At 41.4% G+C, this 22,078-nt stretch overlaps 1 protein-coding gene across 2 annotated transcripts in view; it reads right to left on the bottom strand.

Moving 5' to 3' along the window:
- The window catches only part of foxj3 (forkhead box J3), a 79,655-nt gene that overhangs the window by 23,622 nt on the left and 33,955 nt on the right, over positions 1-22,078 (bottom strand). The gene's annotated exons all lie outside the window — the stretch shown is intronic.

The raw sequence follows: 22,078 nt of genomic DNA, 5'->3' as shown, positions 1-22,078 counted from the left end.
GAGAGAGAGGGAGGCACACAGAGAGAGAGGCACAGAGCGAGAGAGCGAGAGAGAGCGAGAGACCCCCAAGTGCAAACGATGGGAGCTGCTTGTTCAACAGTATAGGCAATTATACCACAGGAGGGATGATAATGACAGCCTCGTTGTAATGCTGTCAATCTCGCCGCTTAAATCACTCTGAAATGCCAATGCAATCCAGGCGAAGTCTAACAATGTTCTCCAACAAAAAATATAGAAGGGGAAACTGGCGCCATAGTCAAAATAATTCTCTTCCTGTGCCAGAAGGAAATATTTTCTGAAAGTAACACTCAACCCAGAATTTATCTTTTGAGTATCAACCACTCGTCCCTGCAGGCCTGAAATAAGGCTGTAAAAAGACTGCAGTTTGCTCTATTCAGAAAGAATTCTTGTTCAGTGGATCCCCAAAAATGTGTTCACGACATTGGCCCTCTGTTGAAGCTCGCATCGAATTTAAGCCTTGTCTGCAGAGCAGTGAAGGGAACTCCTACCAATCCGACCTCTAAACCTCGGCCAGACCCTGCACAAAGAAGCACAAGGCCACAGTTGTCGCTCGCGTTGGTCAAAGCGCTACTCGAACTGCCCACTGAAGTCAGGATGACAAAGTAACAGCCCTTATTCTGTTGCAGGCTTAAATCCCAACTTCTCACACAACACCTTGATTGCAAGCACTAATTGTCCTAAGCAACCGTACTGTAGCTCTAAACTTGCTGTTATTTGTTGTGGGGGTGTTGGGCTGCACTTGAATGTTGAATGTATGTATTGTAAGTCACTTTGGACAAAAGTGTCCGCAAAAATGAATGTAATATAAAAACAAGACGTTTTAGGGAAGAAGAAAAATGTCCAATGGAACCTCTTAACACACTTGAATCATAATCCACCATTCTGCTATACCATTGTATGCTCAACAAAGGAAATATGGCTGAAGAAGCTCCTTTTATGCCTTTATATCTCCTTTCCTGAAACTGCATAACTCTACTTGAAGTAGCGTAAACAGCCTTATTTTTGGAAAATGTGTGTTCATATCATACTAAGCATATGTAAGGACAGCAGAGAAGTGGATAATGCTGTAGGACATGTTGACACTTTTTGTCTTGCCACCGTTGTATTCCAATAAAACTGACAAAAATTCAAGATTACTATAGCTGTGCTAAATTTTAACAGCCACCTTCAAGACTGCCGGGCAGAAAGCTTAATACTCTAAAGATTTTGGGTGGAGTATCACCCAAATACCTGAACTGAGGAAATTGAATCCTTACACACAAACACAACAGTACAAAATACAATAGATGGGGTAATAAGAGACACAGACTCTCACAAGTCATATGCCAGCAGGCTGTCCTACGCCCACACACAAGACTTTAAGGAATCAAAACTCAAAAATGTTGAAAAAAATCCCCCAAAAGAAAACATAAGAATCACATTTTTAAAAAAAAAGATGTAGTCTATCTTAGTTATTATGTTCATTATCAATAAATATATCAATTATATTGAGGATTATCTGATAAATAATTTTGTCTACGACGTGTCAAAAAAAGAGAGAGAAAACTGGCAACCATGAGTTCTGAGAGGCCAAGGTGACATCTTTTCTTGTTTTATCTGAACCAAAGATACTAAATTTAAAATAATATAAAACACAGAAAATTACCATATCTCAACATTAATCTTCATATTTACTTGTAATACAATTATCAGTCAATTTTCTGTCGATCGACTCTGTTCATTGAACACTTTTAGCTCTTGTTTCTCTTATTTTAAGTATTAGCATGGGCATACAAAACATTATCGACCATTACAGCCTCTGTTACACTCCAGAATACATTTATGGAACGGTCTCAAGCCACAATGTATTTTGGTCACACTGCTATCGGATCTTCAAAACTACATACGGAAGCACTCAGGCTTACACTGATATCAGAACTCTCTGGTCTGAATGTAATCCAGCTACAAGAAACTAATCTGAAGAATCAAATCTGAAAAGTCACATACAGTAGACCCTGGACCCTACACACGAGTACGACTAGAGATCCTGCTCACTCTCAGGCTCACATATGCTTTTCCTTGTCCCCGGCCCAGGTGGAGTACTTTACACAGGCTGCAGTGACAGCACCATTACATAGGCCCTGTCCTTTTAGCCACACTCTGTCCCTCGGCTTGTTACAGTTCAACACTAGTTCAGATGAATAAAACAATGCAAGCGCACGCAGAATGTGATCATGCATAGTGGATGGTGACAAACAGATACGAGGCCCTCCATTTAGCCACCCTATGCTACTTTAAAACCCTGAAACATGTCCAACAGGGGAGCATCTGAGCGGGAGGGTGTGTGATGCAAGCTGTACAATGCCATACACCCTTAAGTACTTAAATCCATTTCTCCTTCACAGCCTGTGTGTGTATGTCTGAGTGTGTGTGCCACTTGATGCCAGGCGGACAGAAGCAGCTGACCTTGCACAGAGAGGTGGCTCTATCCATTAAGGACCTTCTGCTGGGCCTAAATCATTGATACAGTCAAGCAGTCGAGGCCTGCCGCTACATTAGAAGTTTACTTTTTAATGAACTCTGCCTGCCCGCTCGCTTCTCCTGACAGGCCCTGTGCCCGGCGACGTGCCATACTGTGTCATACAAACTCCTTCCACTGCTTTAGACACATATGTGCAGTGAAACCAAGGGGAAGAGACGAACCAGAACAAAAGGGGGACATTAAAATATTACAGCAGCAGCAGGGGAAGAAAAAGAAAACATGATGACAGCGACAGTTGCTGCGTTTGATAGATCATAGTGTGTTTGCTGAGTTGGAGAGAAAGGGGAGCGCAAGACAATGATAGGCTGATGAAAAATTAAGGCCAATTACTGCTGCGCATATAAACAATATGTCAGCATTTGAGCAGCCGCTTCTTAGATTTATCTAAGCGTGTGTGGTACAAAGTATTTGCTTTAAGACATCAGGCTAAGTTGGTATAAGTGGATCTACAGTACAGAGGGAAGTGAAGTAGGTGGAAGAGGTCAGAGGGTGTGAGCAGTGGTACACAAAGTGAGTCAGACAGAGCTCACTGCAGGGGTCCTGCCCAAGTGCTGCCCAGCATCTACCTGCAACCCCCACAGAGCACTTCATATCCAACCTCAGCACAGGCCTGAGTGTGTGTGTGTATTTGTCTGTGTATGTGGGATGCCTCCTACACACCTTAAAACAAACACACACACACACGCACACACACACAGAGGAACGTGTCTCCTAACAAATGGCGGTGATTTAACACACCAGGACAGCAGTGGAGGCGTAAGCAGCTCCGCCCTCGCTGCCCCCCCTGCTGAGGAGCGCTGCAGCTCAGCAGAAGGGCCGCCAGGGGAAAGTAGGTCAGGCTGACCTCTGCGCTCAGCGTGTCAAACGTTCGGAGTGAGCTAAAGGGACAGGCCATGTCAGAGCCCTGCTCCTCACAGCTGGGGAGGAGGAGGCGCCCTGTGCACACGGTTAGGGACCCAAGGGAGCAAACTCGGCATGCTAGGACAGACACACGTATGCACACATACTGGTTATGACATAGGGATGAACACCAGCAACCGAGGGAGAGGAAGAGTCACACTGTGGTCCAACGTGAGTGAATCAATGCCCCCGTAGGTTCCTGGCCTTCCCACATTCACACCATCTTTCTGCAACTTTATGCCTCCAGACAAAGCTTTAAAAAAAATAAAGCATGCGGGGGCTCTAACCAACCAACACACGGCCCACTCTTATATTTCCCACAACAATGAGGCATAAGTCCAGTTGTGAGTTTACTTGAAACATTCCTGGGACCAGGTGAGAGTCTGAGACGACCTGGAGGAGCTCTTAAAGTGTTAAGATTAAACTCCAAATGGAGAAGAACTTAAATGCTGCTGGATTTGCAGTCTTTGTGATCAAAGTGCTCTCCCTAGCATTGCAGTGTGTGGGAAAAATAGGCGGCGGTGAACAGTGTCAGGAACCAGTGGTTAAACATTACAATGACCTCTGCTACAGGAGCTGCTCATAAAGGCTAATATTAAGAAGGGAAAAAAAAACCTGATTCATGAGTTCAATTCACGTTTCCAATAAAGAGCAGGTCCGGGGAGGAAAGCAAAGGATGTGCAGTTAGCTCAGAGTGAGGCAAGGTGAATTTAGGTGACATTGCGTACCCAATCGGAGCACCCGGCCTGTTTAAGTTTATCCCATTTTGTATGAAATCAACGTGTCTTTCCACATTTAAAATGAAATAAAAGACAGGATGTACCACAGGGCTTTTGTAAGGATCTCATTCAGGCTTGTGTTGCCACATCTAATATCTTGTGTGGAGTGTCTGTACAGATGAGGGGAGAATCAGACAAACCAAAGCAAACATTTTTGCAAGTGCCATTGCTTTGAGGATAACTCTCTCAAATTGACCTGTCAGCAAGTCTGAATGATGGAGAGATACAAAAGACTTGAGCTACTACTGAGATAGACGCTTCAGATCTGTTCCAAAACACAGATATCTTTTAATGAATGAATGGTGAGAGGAATGAAAGAACTGGTCACTGGGTGGGCGAGTGAGCGAGTGAATGAATGAGTAAGTGAAACAAAGGAAGATCTCAGGGCTGGCATAATGAACATGAGTTGTGTTTCCAACGTGGTGGACTGCAGATATCAGTAGAAAGAGATGTCACAGTAGACTACACTTTAAATTTAATCACTGTGTGAAAATCATTTTATGAAAGGACGGAAGTCCGTCTACAATGACACATCGTTTCCTGACGCATGTTAGAAGAATGCAACACTTGATTTCCCAACAAGTATAATGTTTGACCTTTTAACAAAAAGAAAGATGGGTGCCTAATTCAGAGGAAACTACAGCAAAGAGGAGGTGGATTTTGCTTGAACATTATATTAGAAAGAAATAAACAGAAAGAAAGACAGAAGAAAGAAAGAAAGAAAGAAAGAAAGGGAAGTGAATCAGTAGATACAGTAAACACACACACACACACACACACACACACACACACACACACACACACACACACACACACAGGTAGATTACTGTATTTTTAGGCCTTTGTTATTTTCTATGGACCCTGTGACATGCCCACCAACACAGAACATACTCCTCAGCCTCGGGGATCTGCACCGAGGCCACGGAATGTAGCACCTTCGCTGTCTATTTGTAGTGGGTGTGGGAAGAAGGCATGTGGGATGCCACAGCGTTCGCTCAGCAAGGCACCGCTTTAAAAAAAAAAAAATAATAATAATAATTTATTGAACACACATACACACAGGTAGAGAAAGGTAAATTCGTCCAGGTGCAATCACCAGATGATTTAATCCTGTTAGCTGTGAGAGGAGCTGTGACCTTAAGGCTGTCAGAGCAAGGCTCTTCTGAATGACTGGATGAAAACCTGCTGTGTGATGACAAAGGAGTGTCAGTATGCTGTATGCTTCAGCATTTTGAGCACTTAAAACCCGTCACCTCCTATTTTACCACACGCGTTCACATGAAAATTATGAGACAAACATGCCCTAAAGGCTCCCGCTGTAGAGCAGGTCATCCTGGGCTTCAATGACAAAAATAATTACATTAAACAACTATTAAGGACTTATTTAATTCTATTTAGCACTACTCAAGCCTTATTGACTAAGGTGACCCCTCCCCCACTGACACCATACTGTCAGAAGTCTTCCAACACACACCGCAAAGCTCTCTCGCATCTAGCAAAGCTACCGAGAGACCCAAAGCCCACACTCAAATACCAATGAAGTCAACTATAACGATTTTTCAACTTCATTTTTTTAACCATCTTCAAAGGCATTTGATCTGCCTCCCTTGGCATCTAGTAGTAATGTGTTGGCATGCTAGGTTTCAAAACCCTTAGTCTCTGATCTTTACTCACTTGTATGTAGTTTTAATAAAACATGAACACTTTGCTTGCCTGCCGCAGAAAAATAACATGCCAAGGTGAAATCTGTCATACATATAATAACCTGTTACTCCACGCTAGGAGAGCTCTACGTCTACGTCCAGAATGCAAAGACAAAAGAAAATGAGAAAAATCAAAATGATCGCTAACTTTTGCTTTATAGTCTCGGGTCATCTGGTGTAGCACACTGAGGTATTATAGTAATTAAAACTCAACAGCCACTTCTGCAGAAGGAGATGACACTTTGGGGAAATTGTATTTTTCTCCCCCTCCTCCAACAGTAAACATTTGGCTAAATTAAACCCATTTTTCACTGGCAGGCTAATATAATGAGGGCAATACATGCAAGAAAGAAATTAGCTTGATAAGCGATTACATGTGTGGCCTCAAAAAGGACATGTAATCAGGAGAAGCGACAACATTGACGGCAACAAAACCCTTGGAAATGCTTGGACTTTTTAAAAGAGCTACAGAGAGTACAGAGTTAATGAACATAAAAAGAACAAACAAAGAAAAAAGAATCAAAGATGTCAACCTTCCTCCTGCAACTACAGGGGAGCCAACTGAGATGACAACTGAGGTCACCGATTTGCATCAGCCTCCACAGGTGTATGGTTTCCAGAGGCCAGAGCCATACATTCAAACTGCAGGAAAGGTAAAGAGGATAGACAGGTGAGGCTGCTGGTACAAAATGTGCTTCGTCAGTGGACAAATGCCGCCTCGGAAAGAAGTGTAAGGTGTGACATTTGTTCTAGATAAATACAAGCAGGCTAACAGCAGTCTACAGAAATAGTAGACTGTCTCTGAGGTCATATTAGACCAAGCCGTCTACATATTAACCACCGCCGGATACACATTAACCAAAGAGGTCTCCGAACGTACAGTAAAAGAAGACAATGAGCTAACCTGCCTATTCTGATAGTGTGGATTCCTCCATAACACCAAGTAAGAACAGAAATTCCAACTTTATCTGCCAAGTAATTTTGCTGAGGGTAATCCAGGGATACTGCATCCTATAGAGCGCAGACAATAGACGGAGCCAAAACAAAAACCCCATAGTTCTCTAGTGGCATATAAGAAGTTTATGAATGCTGCACCAAGGATGTTCCCTTTTCAACAGAAGCAGTAGGGTTAGAGACCAAAAGCTCCAATATAAATGTTCTGAACTCAATCTCACTCAGACACGTGCGCCCACATTCCCTTCCCTACCTGCTTTGTTGCTTTAAGGCCAACCTTGGAACGGACCTGCACAAAAATTCAAGGAAAAAAAAACAAACTTCTGCATTATTTTCTAGGTGCACTCGAGGTTACAGTCCTGGCTTGAATGCTACGTTTGAAATTCGAGCATTCCCCTTATAAATTGGGAGGCAGTCGCTGCAGATTTGAAAAGCTGTGGGGGAAAAATTCACTTAATGCAACGCTGAATGGCAGGTCACACTACAACAAAAGCCCTGAGCCACTCATATGAGGCCTATTTGATCACAGTCCTTCAGAGAGCTATCCGTCTTTGTCTCTCCCTTTTGCCGATATTTGTGTCTCTCCCACTCTGTCTCACTCTCTCGCTCAAAGCCAAACTGCACACAGTCGAAGCACTTTGCACAACCTCTGGTGTTGCTGCTACACTTGCGATCACTGCTGCACAGTGCGGCGTGCAGAAGTGTAGGATTATTCCATTAAGTGGATTATTTCAGAACATCTCTGACCTTCGACGGGGTTGTCATTGGCGATGAACCAAAAAGGAATGGAGGAGAAATGATGATGGGCACCGACCTCTCTGGAAATTGGCAGGATTGAGTGATAGATAACACAACTGAACAGTAAACCGGTCGGTACAACATAGTAGATTAGGCTGGAATGAAAAGGTTGAGATGTGGCAGGACTAAAATCAAGTCAGGAAAATAAACCTGTGCAACATCCACTGCAGAAAATCAAGAACCATGCTTCAAGTTAACTTACAGCAACCTTACTGCAAATCCTAAAATGGCCTTCTCACTGCTTTAATCATTAAATACTTTCAAATGTCAAATGTTATTTAATGGCATCTGCTTTGTAGTTGTCTGCTTCCTGTAATTGCTGATAAGTCACTGGATGTCATCTACCTTATACAGTTAGCTCCTGGTCTCCAATTAAGCAACTGACGAAGCGAGAGCGAACGTTAGCTAACAAACTAATACAGACAACATAATGTAGAGCTGGGCAATGTATGATATATGTCATTATTGTGATATGAGAATTTATATTGTCTTAGACTTTGGATATCGTTTTAACATGATAAGCGTTGTCTTACTCAACACAACAAACAGTTCTTCACACAGCCTAAAAATATTGCGATATTCATCCACTCCTACCAGAGAGCATTGCACATTAGGGCAGTAGAGGATGAGCGAGTACACCATCATCTGTATCTGTATACTTAACTGTTCAACCAACTGAATTATCTGTATCTGTATTCAGAATGGGCGGGGCATAAACTAGAAGTGGGTGCTGCTTAAATCAGGCATGGAACAAAGTTGGTGATTTAAGCCTGAAATTGATATGAGTTGATCAGAAGTAATAATTATTATTTATTAGAAAGAGCAGTAAATAAACTTCAGCACGTCAGCTACCCAATGAGGATTTTCCTTTACCACGAGTACAGATAGACATATTTTATCCATATCATACTAATAAAAAATTCATTATCTGCTCCGGATACTTGTTTCAGCCAATGGTCCAGAAAAATCATAATGCAATGTTTTTTTTCTCCACAGATTAACAGACAGCGATTTTTATGCTTCTTTTTCACAAAATTTCTAAATCATGATGGTGTGACATTTGTTGGAGTCTGTACCAAACAAACATGTTATCTTACTTCTTGAAAACAAGATGTCTTGCCGAGGGCATCTCTGCAGCACTACCGTGCTGCATTATCATCACACATTTTACCTTTATTAGATATTTTCAGCTTCTTGCGTTTTGGATATTTCACTTGTTGCAATTTCGGTTATATTTTGAGTAATCGTGCAGCCGTATTTCTAGGTAATGGAAGTGTACATATTGCTACTCATAAAATCAAAAAAATGAGAAGCCTGCAAACAGAACTGATCCTGACCTTGATTTTTTTGGGTGACGATTGAGCACAGGGAGGTTGTAGTGACGGGATGTTTTATGTTTTAAGGGGGTCAAACTCTGTCAGTCTGTCTACACTCGTGCACTCAGCGCCTAAAGTCATCACAAGTTGCATCAGCCAAGAGGAAACAAAAATAATTGACAGATTTTTAAAATGGGAAAAAAAGACGTAGCACATACTGTGTGCTTGGTCGCCCGAGACAAACTGGGAAACTGGTACAGTACGGACTGACAATATCTGAAAAGAGAGCCGCCTTTCACAGCGCTGTAAATTGAGTCTGGTTCTCTGAGCGATGCGGGCTCACACTTTTCTCTTGTGCTACACAGGGCGCTTTTTCTCTCCCTTCCTCCTCCACTGCAGAGGCAGCACAAGGCCATGAAAGATTGGAGGCAAAGTGACGTCCTCTGGTTTATCCTCCCTGAAAGCCTTCGCATGCTCTCAGTTCCACATGAGGGATCTGATGAAAGCCGTTTGTCAGTACGCCACTTAATTATCAGCCAGAAGAAGAGCCTCTGATGCTATCCTCTGACAATGGCTCACAGCAGCCTGCTGACTACAGTGCCCACTAACAATGAAGAACTGACTGCAGCTACTAATGGTGACGGGGTAGTGCCAACTGTCCACTTAAGAGTTAGACAAATTAAGTAACGGCACAGAGAGTCTTTTGTGCGCCACTTCACTGTATATTCTTTACTCCGTGGGCTTAAGAAGGAGCACATTTTACATCTACATACCAAAACTGTAAAATGTGATGTTTGGATGACAAAATGCAAAACAGACGTAGTGAAAACACACTATATTGAGCTGAGGAAAAACTGAGAAGTTTTGACCTTTTATTTTTCCTGCATGTCTACACAAACATTATAGAGTTTATGCTGCTGCTCAATATGCACGTTACCATCAGAATACAAATAAATAAAACAGTCACATGCGCTCCGTAACCTTCTATCTTTGCATAGTCTTTTGACTGCAGACTGTAGAGAAACAAACAGTGATTATAGCTATGCACCAATATTATTTCTGTGCAGACAAAGAAATAAGTCCATTAACTGTGATTTAGTTAAAGAAACTCTATCATCTGAATTAAACATGATATTCATATATCATACGGAGGGAAATCACCTGTTCGACATGAGCACCACTCTGGCTTTGGCTGCTTTAACCTTGCTGGTGATGCTGAGTCTATTTCAAAAATGACTAGGGTGCAAAAGATGAAGATCAGCCAGATAAAGGGCTTTATTTTCTTAATCGGCTGTGTTTGTGTCATGAAAGTCACTCTTAGATTTACAACATTCATCCCTGAGGCTCTTGAATACACTCAGCTTGAAGGCTACTACACAAGCTGAGGAAAAAAGTAAGCCATTTACCATCATCCGTATTAATCTGATCTGATACTTAGCTTTTCATTAGCAAAGTACATTACTGTACATGTCCATGACAAACACAGGGTGATGACTCAGTGTAACCTTGGACTCCCTGTAGTAACCTGTCAGCAGGGCGCAAATCCACAAAGCAGCATCAAGAAGCAACGGCTCATTTTAAATCACTGCTCTGCGCTCACGAACAAACTCTGAAAAAAGCCAAAGAGAAGCTTTTTTTGTAATATGTATTAGATTTGATTTCCTTCTGAAAGGGAATCACAGACCCACCCTACAGTCCATTAGCCAAGTTAATGCAGAGCTGCCAGACTTGCTGACCCATTAATAATACATTGCAGTGGTCAAAAGAGGCCAGACACCTCCGTGCACCCCTTCATCCCTCTACACGGCCACATTAATGGACTAATTCAGATGCAATTAACTGGTGGGGAGAGGCTGTGGCCTTGCGGCTGGTGGAGCACAGGCTGAAGGGCTCACAGCCAGGGCTTGGATTATAATCACTGCGAGCACACACATGAACACACACGCTCACAAAACAATTTACATACTACTAGAAAGGAGCCGACACATTTGTAGTAACACAGAATGTAGCCATCGCCCTCGGACCAGAAGAAAGAGGAAATTAATGAATATCATTTACAGTAGTCATCATATTTAGCCTTAGAAATAAAGTGACCCTTGGTTGAAAATGTGTTTTAGCTAAAAAAAATAAAATAAATAAATACATAAATAAATAAATAAAAAATCAATTAAAACACCATACATTTTTGTTTTGCTTTCAGTCACTTGGAGGAGGCAGAAGCAACAACCTTTCATGGGGTTTTGTTTGTGTCCACCTGACGAATGAACACCGATATTTACTCTTCTTTTAGCTCTGATTTGTTTTCCACTCACTCATGACATATGTCAAAAAACATCTGTATCTTTAGCTGCTAAATGCTCAACTATGTTCACCTGCTATTAGTCAGTACATCTGACAGCCATTTGGTGCTGCATAGGAAATGTACAGTCGGTTTTGGGAGCTTTTTTTGTTGAAAATAGCTGCCTGCTGTGTCCGAAAACAGTGCGAGAGCTGTGCGAGGGAACCAAAACACTAAAAATTAGGAGATGGAAAACCAAAACAGTGAGCTGAAAGACACTATGAAGTACAACTGAATAAAGAGAAACAGCACAACAAAGTATAAGGTGTCATTTGATCATTGTAAAAGGCATACCATGTACATTTGAATGACTGGACCTTTGTAATGTTTTTTTTTGTTGTGTACTGATTATCCGAAGTACTGATTAAAACCCAGAAAAATCCATAAATTATTCAAGGTAACGATGTGTTTGATTTGTTTCCGTCAATGGCACCGTATCTCGTTTATCCTCTCTACTAACTATAACTTTCGGGGAAACAGGAAAAACCAGATGACATGTCAGAGAATGACAAACTAGTTAGCCAGCCACTCTATTGTTCACTATTTTCGGTTGGACCACAATTATTTTCATCTGCGGTGGTGCTTGTATCAAAATGAAGAAAAACTCCCATGATCCCACACTACTTCACAGTGTCATCAAACTACATCTTTTGTTATGTTATCATTTGTGCGTTTAACATAATAATATCAACTGAAGCCAGTTTAAAACACCAGGAATGCTTTTCCTAAGCATTTTCCTTGTGGCAAATCTGCCTGAGACGACAAAATGTGAAATGCTTACACTGCCCCGCTTTAATTTCATCGGATTCTTTTTTATGTTTGTCCATTATATCAAGTTTTGTTCGATAATGTAGCTGCGGAAACGTGCTCTTTGAGAATGTGACTTTGACAAATGAGCAATTACAGGAGCGATATTCACGTGTCACATCTGTGGCCAGCATGACCCACGATTAGCCCTACTGATGCCGAATGCGAGATGCGAGAGCCGAGCCTGTCAACACAGGCGCCTGGGAAGGCAGCGCGGCCCATTCTGGCATGTCATCCATCACTGGTTCCACTCGGCTGCCGCAGCTGTGTCACTGTCCCCCTCTCACAGACCGCTGACCCCACTGAGGACGCACCAGCAGGATGATCAAATATCTCTCTGGGATAAGAGACAACCATCCTGCTTCACTGACAAGGCAAATGGACAAAAAACCCTCTTTCCTACATATCCTCTGCCACGATGACATCTTTATCAATAAGCAGCATTTAATACCAGAGAGCAGCAGCAGAGTCGTGTAAAGACATAGCTGCTCGCCTTTATTTCCAAAAAAAAAAAAAAAGCAAGGATTGTGAAGAGCAGAGTGAAGCCATTAGCTGCGGGAAGCTGACATAGAAGGTGAGGGGGGTTAAATAATTGCCAAGAGAAGAGAGAGGGTGGATTGGAACGAAGATGAAATGGAATGACGTATTCCCGAGATAATTACTTGCCATGCAGATTTTATCAACATGGCAATCATCAGGGCCAGTCTACTCCTTTTAAAAATTTCTATCAGATGTGAATGACCTAGAGTCTGGATGTAAGGCGGCATGGCCGAGCTCCCAGTCGCTCTAAGTGGACACTCAGTACACTGCTTACCTCAGTCAAGCTACAGACCTCTGACCCTATCAGCAGTCCCAGGTTGCTGTAGACATTTCTAAAAGATCCTTCTCCAGCCTCTGCTAATTAGTCCTGCAGCCTCTTTCCCTTTCATTTCCAAAAAGGAAACGCTGCTTGTACGCCACAGTGCTGGCAGATAAATTAGCTGCACGCTTCACAGGAGGCAACCGTTCTTCAGGGAGAGCAGGCTACCTTAATTATGAATATTATTAATTACATTTTTAAAAAAAGACCAAGAGAAATAAATAAAAAAATATCAATCAATCACACTCACACTGAAAGATATTTGTTAAGATTAAATCACACCTTGTTTATTTAAAACAGTTGTGAAAATTGTATCTTATATACAGATGGAGTCAGCTGCAGCAGTAGCGGGTCTAACCCAGCTTAGATGAATTTAACAGGGCAGATTCAGTGTTAAAGGCGGATTCAGAGGACTGCGCTCTATTTATAGCATGCCGAATTCATCAGCATAACCCTCTCCTTTCTCTGCCTCCTTGTCAGGGGAAAAAAATCAGTGCACATACAAGAGGCTATGTTAAAAGGCACCATCTGTGATCGCAATGTAAACAAAGGTAGCCTGATATTCGGACTGAACAGCCATTATGGTACTACTCCATTATTCAGGTTGACATTGCCTTCTTATTAGCGTTTTCCTGGAGGGGAGGATTTGATTTTACCCGAACCAATCACTGAACTACAGTAATGCATCCAGATGCCCTGACCGTGCTGGGCTGCATACATTTAGCACAAGTTAAGCAAATTAACGGAGAAGAGCAGTTGATATTGAAAATACAAATTATGCCAAGACAATTTGCCTCTAAAATGTATCACATGGTGATGTGTCCAGGTACAGGAAAAATAACAAAAATTTCCACAGCACAAAATAAGAGTTCACTGAGTGCATCGTTTTCTTGTTTCAGCACACCGGAAGGGCATTATCACTGTGATATACTGAACATGCACATAACATGGGCAGTTATCAAAGAAAGTGTTCATTATCTTCCGACAAATAGCTGAGGCAGTAAAGATTTATTGAAGACCGTGCCTGCTCAACCCAGCCTATGTGTACTGTCCTCCTTTAGCAGCATGAGGAAGTCTTGCTTACATTTACAAACTAGTTAGCCAACTGATTATAACCATCACCAATTTTACTTTATATTCATACTGTGGTTACTTGCAGTTTACCATGTCAAAGCTTTTATTTGGAAAAGCATCTTAGCTGTTAACCTGAATTATTTTAAATTGTCCCATTTTTTAAGACCGAACCCAAAGGATCTGATTTCTCCAGTAAGGGAAAGCTGTTCAGAAGAGCAACAGAGCAGAGCTTTTTCTAAATCACTTTCAAATAAAGGGGCTAACAATAGATGACAAGAAAATCTAAGTTATTAATGTTTTCTGATGCTGTTTAATGTTTGTAAGCTCATGAGTAAAACAGACCAATTTTACAATTATAATCAGTCGAGGGAAAAAAAAAGGTTCACCCTAAAAACCCACAGTATTCAAAAAAAGGATGAAAACTTTCCTGATTCCTTTTCAGACAATCCATGATGGGCTGGCAATATTCACAGGCATTCACAGTAATATTAAGCTCTTACTGTACAACACATTACGCAAAGGCGACAGCCAACTAAGTAGAAAAATGATAGAGGGCAGAAGGCCGATTGCTGGGAAAACTAAGTTAAAATACAGGGAAAGCAAAGTGCTATTTTTGTCTAAATCTTTCTAGCCACGGAACGATGACTAAAGAGTTTCTGAGCAGCTCCCTATGGCCCTTCATCTTCCCCTCTGAAAAATCTAAGAACTAGCTAATGATTTTTCCAGTTAGGAGTTGTTCTGAAATGCGCTTCAAATTCCTTGCAGTTCATAACTTTAACTGTGAGACTGGGGTTACTTTTCTTGCCCATCTGTACTTCAAGCTATGGATATATGACACAGCACCAGCACGGCCTGCTGGAGGTGATGATCTCAGTCGCCACATAAATGAACAGCTCTGGAAAAGACATAGAATTACAGATCCTGACCCTGTCCCCAGTTATTTAAGAGTCTTAAAAAAGGTCCCACTAATACCAGTCAGCTAAATACTTCCATCTACTCTACAGTTCTCATATCCAAACCTCTATTCTGCAAAGAACACAAAAGCCATGCCTCGGTCCCAGATAACCATGTCTTTTTGATTATAAAGCAGGTCAAGGTGCTACATAAATACTACGTAGGAAAAATCACTCAATCCACTGAGAGACATCTGTCTTCAGAAATGTTCTTCCATAAACTTGTGATGTTACAACTATATAGTCACCACCTTCAGCTGTGCTCACAGCACACTGTGGTTGCTAAACACCAGCAGAACTGATGCGAAAAAACAATCGGCGGTTTCTTCTCAGGTCTGTGAGAGCTGAGCAATCGGAGCAGACTGGGTTTATCAGGACAGGGGCCTTAAGAGACAGGTGCTAAAACAGAGAGTTCAAATAGAGGGTGAATAGAAGTGCTGCAGCAATAGACAATATAAGAGACATATTATGTTTTTTGTGATTTTTTCTAGTAGACACCCAGAATAAAATACATATGCCTGAAATAAGCACAATATTGGACCTTTAACTAAATAGGGGACATGAGGAAAACTAGCAACCCAGCAGACCCGACTATGCTGACAGATCTACAGCCTTGGCCTTTCATATTCCTCCATAATTACCAACTGAAGAGCAAGCCTCAACAATACAGACTGACTAACAGTTTTTTCAAAGGCCTGAGGCTGTGACTAAGAATGTGTGCAGGGATCAACAGCCCATCATTGTCCACTGTTATCTGCATTATAAATGATTCTTAGGAGGTAGGAAAAAACAAAAACGTGGGGACACAAGTGGTGTGTCCCAGCCGGTGACTCAGGCATCGACTTCAACAGAAGTCATTATCACAGAGGAGGAAGTTCACTGAATCAATTGATGGCCATGGTCAACTGCTTTTACAACCAGCTGCTGTACCACAACTATCTGAACAAGAAGAGCAGATGGGAGGGATCTGTTATGGGTTAATGACTGTTTAAAATGATAACAGAAGTCATATATATAGGGGATGAACTGTGAGGCCAAGACTGTCAAAAAGACAGCTACAGTTTCAAGTAAAACTGAAGCCAACATTTCTACACAGGCCTGCAGGCCACAAGAGGAAGCGATAGAAGCCTCAGGCCTTTTATGTTCTGCACTGCAGTCAGCACTTCACTCAGTGGAGTGTGGGGACAGCAGCTCCTGCCAAAATGTATCCGTGCCAAGGCCTGCCAGCCTGCTCTCCCCGCCCACTCTAAGGGCCAGAGCGTGAGCGGTGGGGCGCCGGTAGGCGGGTGCAAGGTGAGGCTGGTGGGCGTGTGGCCAGGCTGGAGCTTCCTGACACGGGAACCCGCCTCACAGCAGGATCAAACTGGCTGCCGAGTGAATCACTACCCCTCCCACCACCTGACAAAGTCAGCACCGGGCCAGCATGCAGCCACTTCTGCTGTCTCTACAATTAAAGAGGAATTCAGGATGAGACAGAAGTGCTAAAAATCACCTCATTGGACTGCATCACAGCCAAGGTTCATATGACATTGGACTGAAAATGAGAAACTTATGAACTTTTTGAAAAGGATTATTTTGGACTAGGTGTTGGTGCTTCTTGTTACAAAAGGAACAGAGTGCTCTAAATATGTATCAGTGCTGCTGAAAAATTCAGTATGAGCAAAGTGCTTAAAATTTAAATGCTTGCTTTACGGTGTAATGATGATACAGGCTAAGGAAGCAGATGAAGGTATCAGAGAGTCTAGCACCGAAGCAATTTTACACTTTCAGATTTCAGGCCCTGCAAACCTAAGCTTGAGGTGTGAGATAGGGGCAGGAAGCACAAATTCTCATACCTGACCAATCTTATTCAAATAAGCAACAGGAGCAGGGATTTTCTGAGCTGTGGCTAGTCACCAGTCAGAAGCAGGAACATTATCTCCAGAGTAAATAATGTCCTGGAGGACCAGTAGCTACCCAAATCGCTTCTTAAAAAATAGAAAACTGCTCCAGGCTGCCATTATTAAGCCTCAGATCCAATGGGAAGTTGAACCTTTGATCTGTTTAGGGTACTGTGTATTTGCATTTTATAATGAGATCAAAGCAAGGTCCAGGGCCCCTGCAGAAGGCAGCTCTGTGCCCCATCTCTGCACACTGGACGATTTACAGACCAAAGCTATACTTCCCTGTTAACAAGATCATGTGAGAGCTATGGACCTCAGTGAAAATGCAGTGGGAGATTCGATGTTTGTTAGGCAATCAACAGCAGCCTACATTCTCTTCCAGCTAATTTTCTCTCCTGTACACAGGTGTGGAAGAGATGGAAAAAAAAAATAAAATAAAATAAAATCATGCCAGTAGCAACAATCTCCTCAACAGCTAAAGTTCAAGAGCAAACATTTCAAGCATTTCTAAACTGGTTGAGAATTGCTCCAGATTTTCTTTGGCATTCTTCACCTGGAAGAAATGCAGAGGGGAATTTACACACTTTGCCTGAAGTGAGCCTACGAGGAGCCGGGAGAAGGTTTGAGATGAGCATGGAGGTCAACATTTGAGAGTGTATGTGGAGTCTCTATTCAATACTGTTCCTGACCAGTTTTTTTTAACAGAAAATATACCAGAAAAGAAAATCGCACACACTGTCACTCCGCAGAGTCTCATATTTTCTACCAGCCGGAGGAAGACTGCAATCAGTTAAGACATCCATGCAGATCAATTAGCAAGTCTGTTTGCTTAAATTAGCCAAATTCAGTATGAAGGTATTATTGAAAAAACACCTGAGAGCTTAAATGTTGTTGTTAATTTGACATCAGTACATTTATTTGCAAATATCAATAAAGTGAATCATTGAAATTCATGACAGACAAAAAATAAAATGTTTTCTCAAATGTAGTATATCCTGTTTGGCAACAAATACTTCTCGACTAACAGTGACTATTTAATGTGGGTTTCACACATTTTCTGGCAATTTACAATCCAAGTTTCAAACACTCAGTCACTCATTTACAGTAAGAATGCCATCTTCTCCTTCTCATGAGAACAAGTACTTTTTAAAAAAGGATTTTTAAGCCGTTATCTTAAGATGTCTATTTTGATTTGGTTAGTTAGAATTTGATAACATCTCACCAGACTGCACTGAAAATTGTTGTAATTTAATGTTTTAAACAAATAATTTAGTCACAGGTCATTAAATAACACCATCTCTCCAGTAAACGATGATGTTCCAAAAAAAGGACCAATATATAATTGACAAGCAATACTTACAGAAACCTCAATAAAATCTTAACCTCTATGGTTTGCTCTCTAGTTGGCTACCAGACTGCCCATCATGATATGCAGGTAGAGGTAGACAAGGGGAATACCCCCTCCCTTGCAGCTGTCATCTTGAAGTGTCTTGAAGCCACACGTCTGCACATCATTTATGCACCAATTGCCCCACAAACAGTTGTAGCGAAAGTGAGAGAGCGCTGATTTGCCATTCATGACACGCGACTATGCATCCGTGAAGAGAAAGAGCAGATTTCGAGAAGTTGTGACACCAGATTTTCAAAACTATGTTCAGCCCCTATTCTGTTAATTCCATCACTAATCATACAAAGAATACACATTTTATTTTTTTTAAAAGTTCCAACATGCATGCTTTTATGGTTTCTTAAATATCAAATCTATTCAAAGTCTGATCTTTGTGAAGCGCTCATGACAGGAAGAGAGACATGTTCTGCTGACGTTGAAGTTGGAGAGGACTGCTCCCATTTACCTTATAATCTCAGAGGAGTCATCTGGGCCAGCTTACATTACCCCTGATGGCTTTAAAATGGGCAATAGATATTAACTTTGACCAAGAGAACACAAATCAGGAACACATTGAAACAGTATACTGCAGTACTCAAACATGCCTATACTCTTCTTGAAATTATGTGTTCAGGAATCCTAGTATGTGAATTAACGTCCTTAAGGAAACTGGCAGCTCTTCAAAAATCCATGCTTGACATACAATGAACAGAAGGACGCAGAAGCTGCAGTATACATGCTGAATCTTACAAAAGACTGCTGAGACAAACCCGCAAAATATGAATACCTCAGAGAGCTGGAGAAAGTGTTAAGAAAAGCACCATCTAATGGCTTGCTCATAGATGCCAAGCACACATTCTGCACTCTCGAAGGCAGCGCTCATATTTTTTGACCTTGATGAATTATCTGTTTTTATTGACAGCACTTATTGATATTTCTTAAAAGCGCAGGCTAATGGAGTTCTATTGAGATGACTAAATGAGTTGCTGGTGCCCAGATTAGCCTGGTCTCATCTCGCCGGCACAGCTTGCATTATCATACAGAACAGACGCATGCGTGCGCTGAGTCCCAAATTCCTGCGACTGACATCTCCAGGGGAACAGAGGAGCGATGACTACATCCGACCTACATTCACCCCACCCAGGCATGCTTGCTTCCAACTAATTACACACACAAACATGCATTACTCAGTCACACTATAGGTGGATTCATATCATATTAATAGTCACAGTGCAGGGAAACATTACTACTGCATGGATATTACAGAATTATACAATTTCAATTAGGTGTACATGCCACTTTTCCAAAGATGCTTCTCTGAGGGATTTAAAGCCAAAAAAAAAAAAAAAAAGAAGAAAAAAAAAAAGCACAAGCTCGTGATGATTGGGAGAGAGAAACTTTTCCCTGGCTTTTGCACAAGCTTAGATGAAAATATGATTTGTGTGATGGGTTGTGAAAATTCTCCAAGCACAAAAACATTAGGAACAAACCTAAGGCTACTGGAGCTCGTTCAAATGCCCCGAGCATGGAAACAATATTATTGGACTTCATTCACAGTCTTATGCAATGAGAAGGTTTTTGCATATACTTTAATACAAATTATTTCAGTTGTTTAGATTCTCAGAAAAAAACTATTGCAGGGAAAACACCCTATTAACAAGAACTGAGAGAGAGACTGTGACGCAGGCTCTAGCCTATGAGCGCATCTTCAAACCGCTTTTTCACTGTTTCCTGCGCTGTACAGCATCCTGGTTAGAGTGATGTGGTTTTTCACACTTTTAAATGTGAGGGTATTTCTACAGTTGCAGCCCACATTGAGGCCGTAATCTGTTGATCTGTGCAAGCTTTTACTAAACTAGAAAGTACTTGAAGAGCGTCAACCTCCACCAACGCTGACTAATTCGCTAACTTGCTCTTATAGCCAAGACATCATCTCAGTTACGTCAACAGATCTGCATTACACCTGACACTGAATAGAAGTCCTTTCCATCTCAACACTATATATTTCTGTCATAGTTCATCTCCGTGGATACTGAACAACAGTAATGTGATGGTGGAAATCACAAAAATCTGTAATCAATTGTTCCTTGATCCAAGGCCTGTCGGTCCGTTGAATTTCATTGGCTCTAAAAGAAACATAAGAGCCTTGACAGAAGTAATTAATGGATAAACACATTGAATAATACTATGCATTATGTACTCAGGACTCACTGGAAAGTAGTATTGATACTGAGAGGATTATCCTGGTGAAATAAAGTGCATTGAATTTAATGCACATAACCCTTAACAGTCATGCTTTCTGCAACCGCTTTTCACAACTGTACTCCTGTAAAATTACATATGGTGCAACCTTTACAAATGCATCGAAAATAATAGTTTGCTGTGAACTTTAGCTTACAACCCTGCAACAACATCAGTTTTGCTTTACGGGGTATTTGTGAATTTAAAGAAAACATCTTCCATGATCTCTCAAACTGCATGCTTACTTCCAATATTGGAAATTTGCCTTGGTCAGTTAATCCCAAAGAGGATTGAATCCATTTGCTGGTTCGCAACCAAAAAGGTTGTAGAAAAATCTCAAAAATGTAGAGTTTCAAGACAGTTCCTATGATGTATATTTTGAAGTTTTAAAAACATTATAATAAAGACCTGCTTTCTATTAGCATTTCATGACATTTCCAAGTCTTGAATGCTAATTATTATTTTTAAGCATTAAAACAAGGTTTGAATTACATAAGCATGTCCCATGGTGTTTCCTGACCATGGAAATCCGGAAATAAGCACCTGATTTCAGGATAAAGTCACACTTGACAGGAAAAGAACTAAAGGCACATTAACAGGCAGCCACACACATTAGCCAAGCTTTGGTGAATTAATATCACGTGGTCGCTCCTGCTGTATCTACAGTGGGACTGTAACTCAGTGGGTAGAGCAAAGCTTCAACCCTGCCAGCAGCACCAGTCTGATTCCCACTGAGGCCACCCACTCTAAATGTATAAAAAGTGTAAAGTGTTGACTAAATGTTGTGTCTTATCTACAGTTATTTTAGTTGGGCTGGTCAGTCACACCCTCATATTTCCAAGCAATAAAATCTGTGGATGTGCATAAAACTTCACTAAATCCACTTCAACCCACCTAAATGATGATTTACTCCGAGCTGCTCTCTCAACACAAAGGAATATAAAAGTATCTTAATGGATACAGACTAAGCAATAAGTGCCTGATTTGTTAACAACTTTAACACTGCAACAAAGATAGTGGAAAATACTGCTGCAACCTTGTGCCCATGTCTGGAGAGACAGATCGTTAGTGTGCAATGAATGGTTAAATTCAATGCCAAAGGAGGTAGGCGGTATACAAAATACAGAGCTGACCTCAGTGCTGAGTGAAAATGGCTTTAACTCAACACAGGAATACATGCAGACTAACAGCACGTGTGCTGCTATGTTTCTGACAACTAAATACAAGATGATGAAGGTAAAGAAGGAAACAAAGGTTGCTATATTAAACAATTCATTTCCTTACAAAAGGCATGCCACAAAAGCTAAAATCAATCCATTTACAATAACACATGCTTTCTCATCTCCCCTTCACCTACACACACACACACACACACACACATTTACACACACACACGCAGGCTGTGTGCACGCCAGATCTTGTCGCCCCAGGAAATGGGCTTCATACATCTTGTCTGACTGCAATAAAGCAGTGCCTAAGATTCTATTTCCAATAAACGTCGACTGATTGGAAAACTCATTCTAATATCAATTTCCATCTGGGCC

This window comes from Pagrus pagrus (assembly GCF_965226575.1).
Source record: "Pagrus pagrus genome assembly, chromosome: 3".
NCBI classification, from domain to species: Eukaryota; Metazoa; Chordata; class Actinopteri; order Spariformes; family Sparidae; genus Pagrus; species Pagrus pagrus.
Note: the sequence above shows the minus strand (reverse complement) of the source record. Positions and strands in the feature narration are given on the sequence as shown.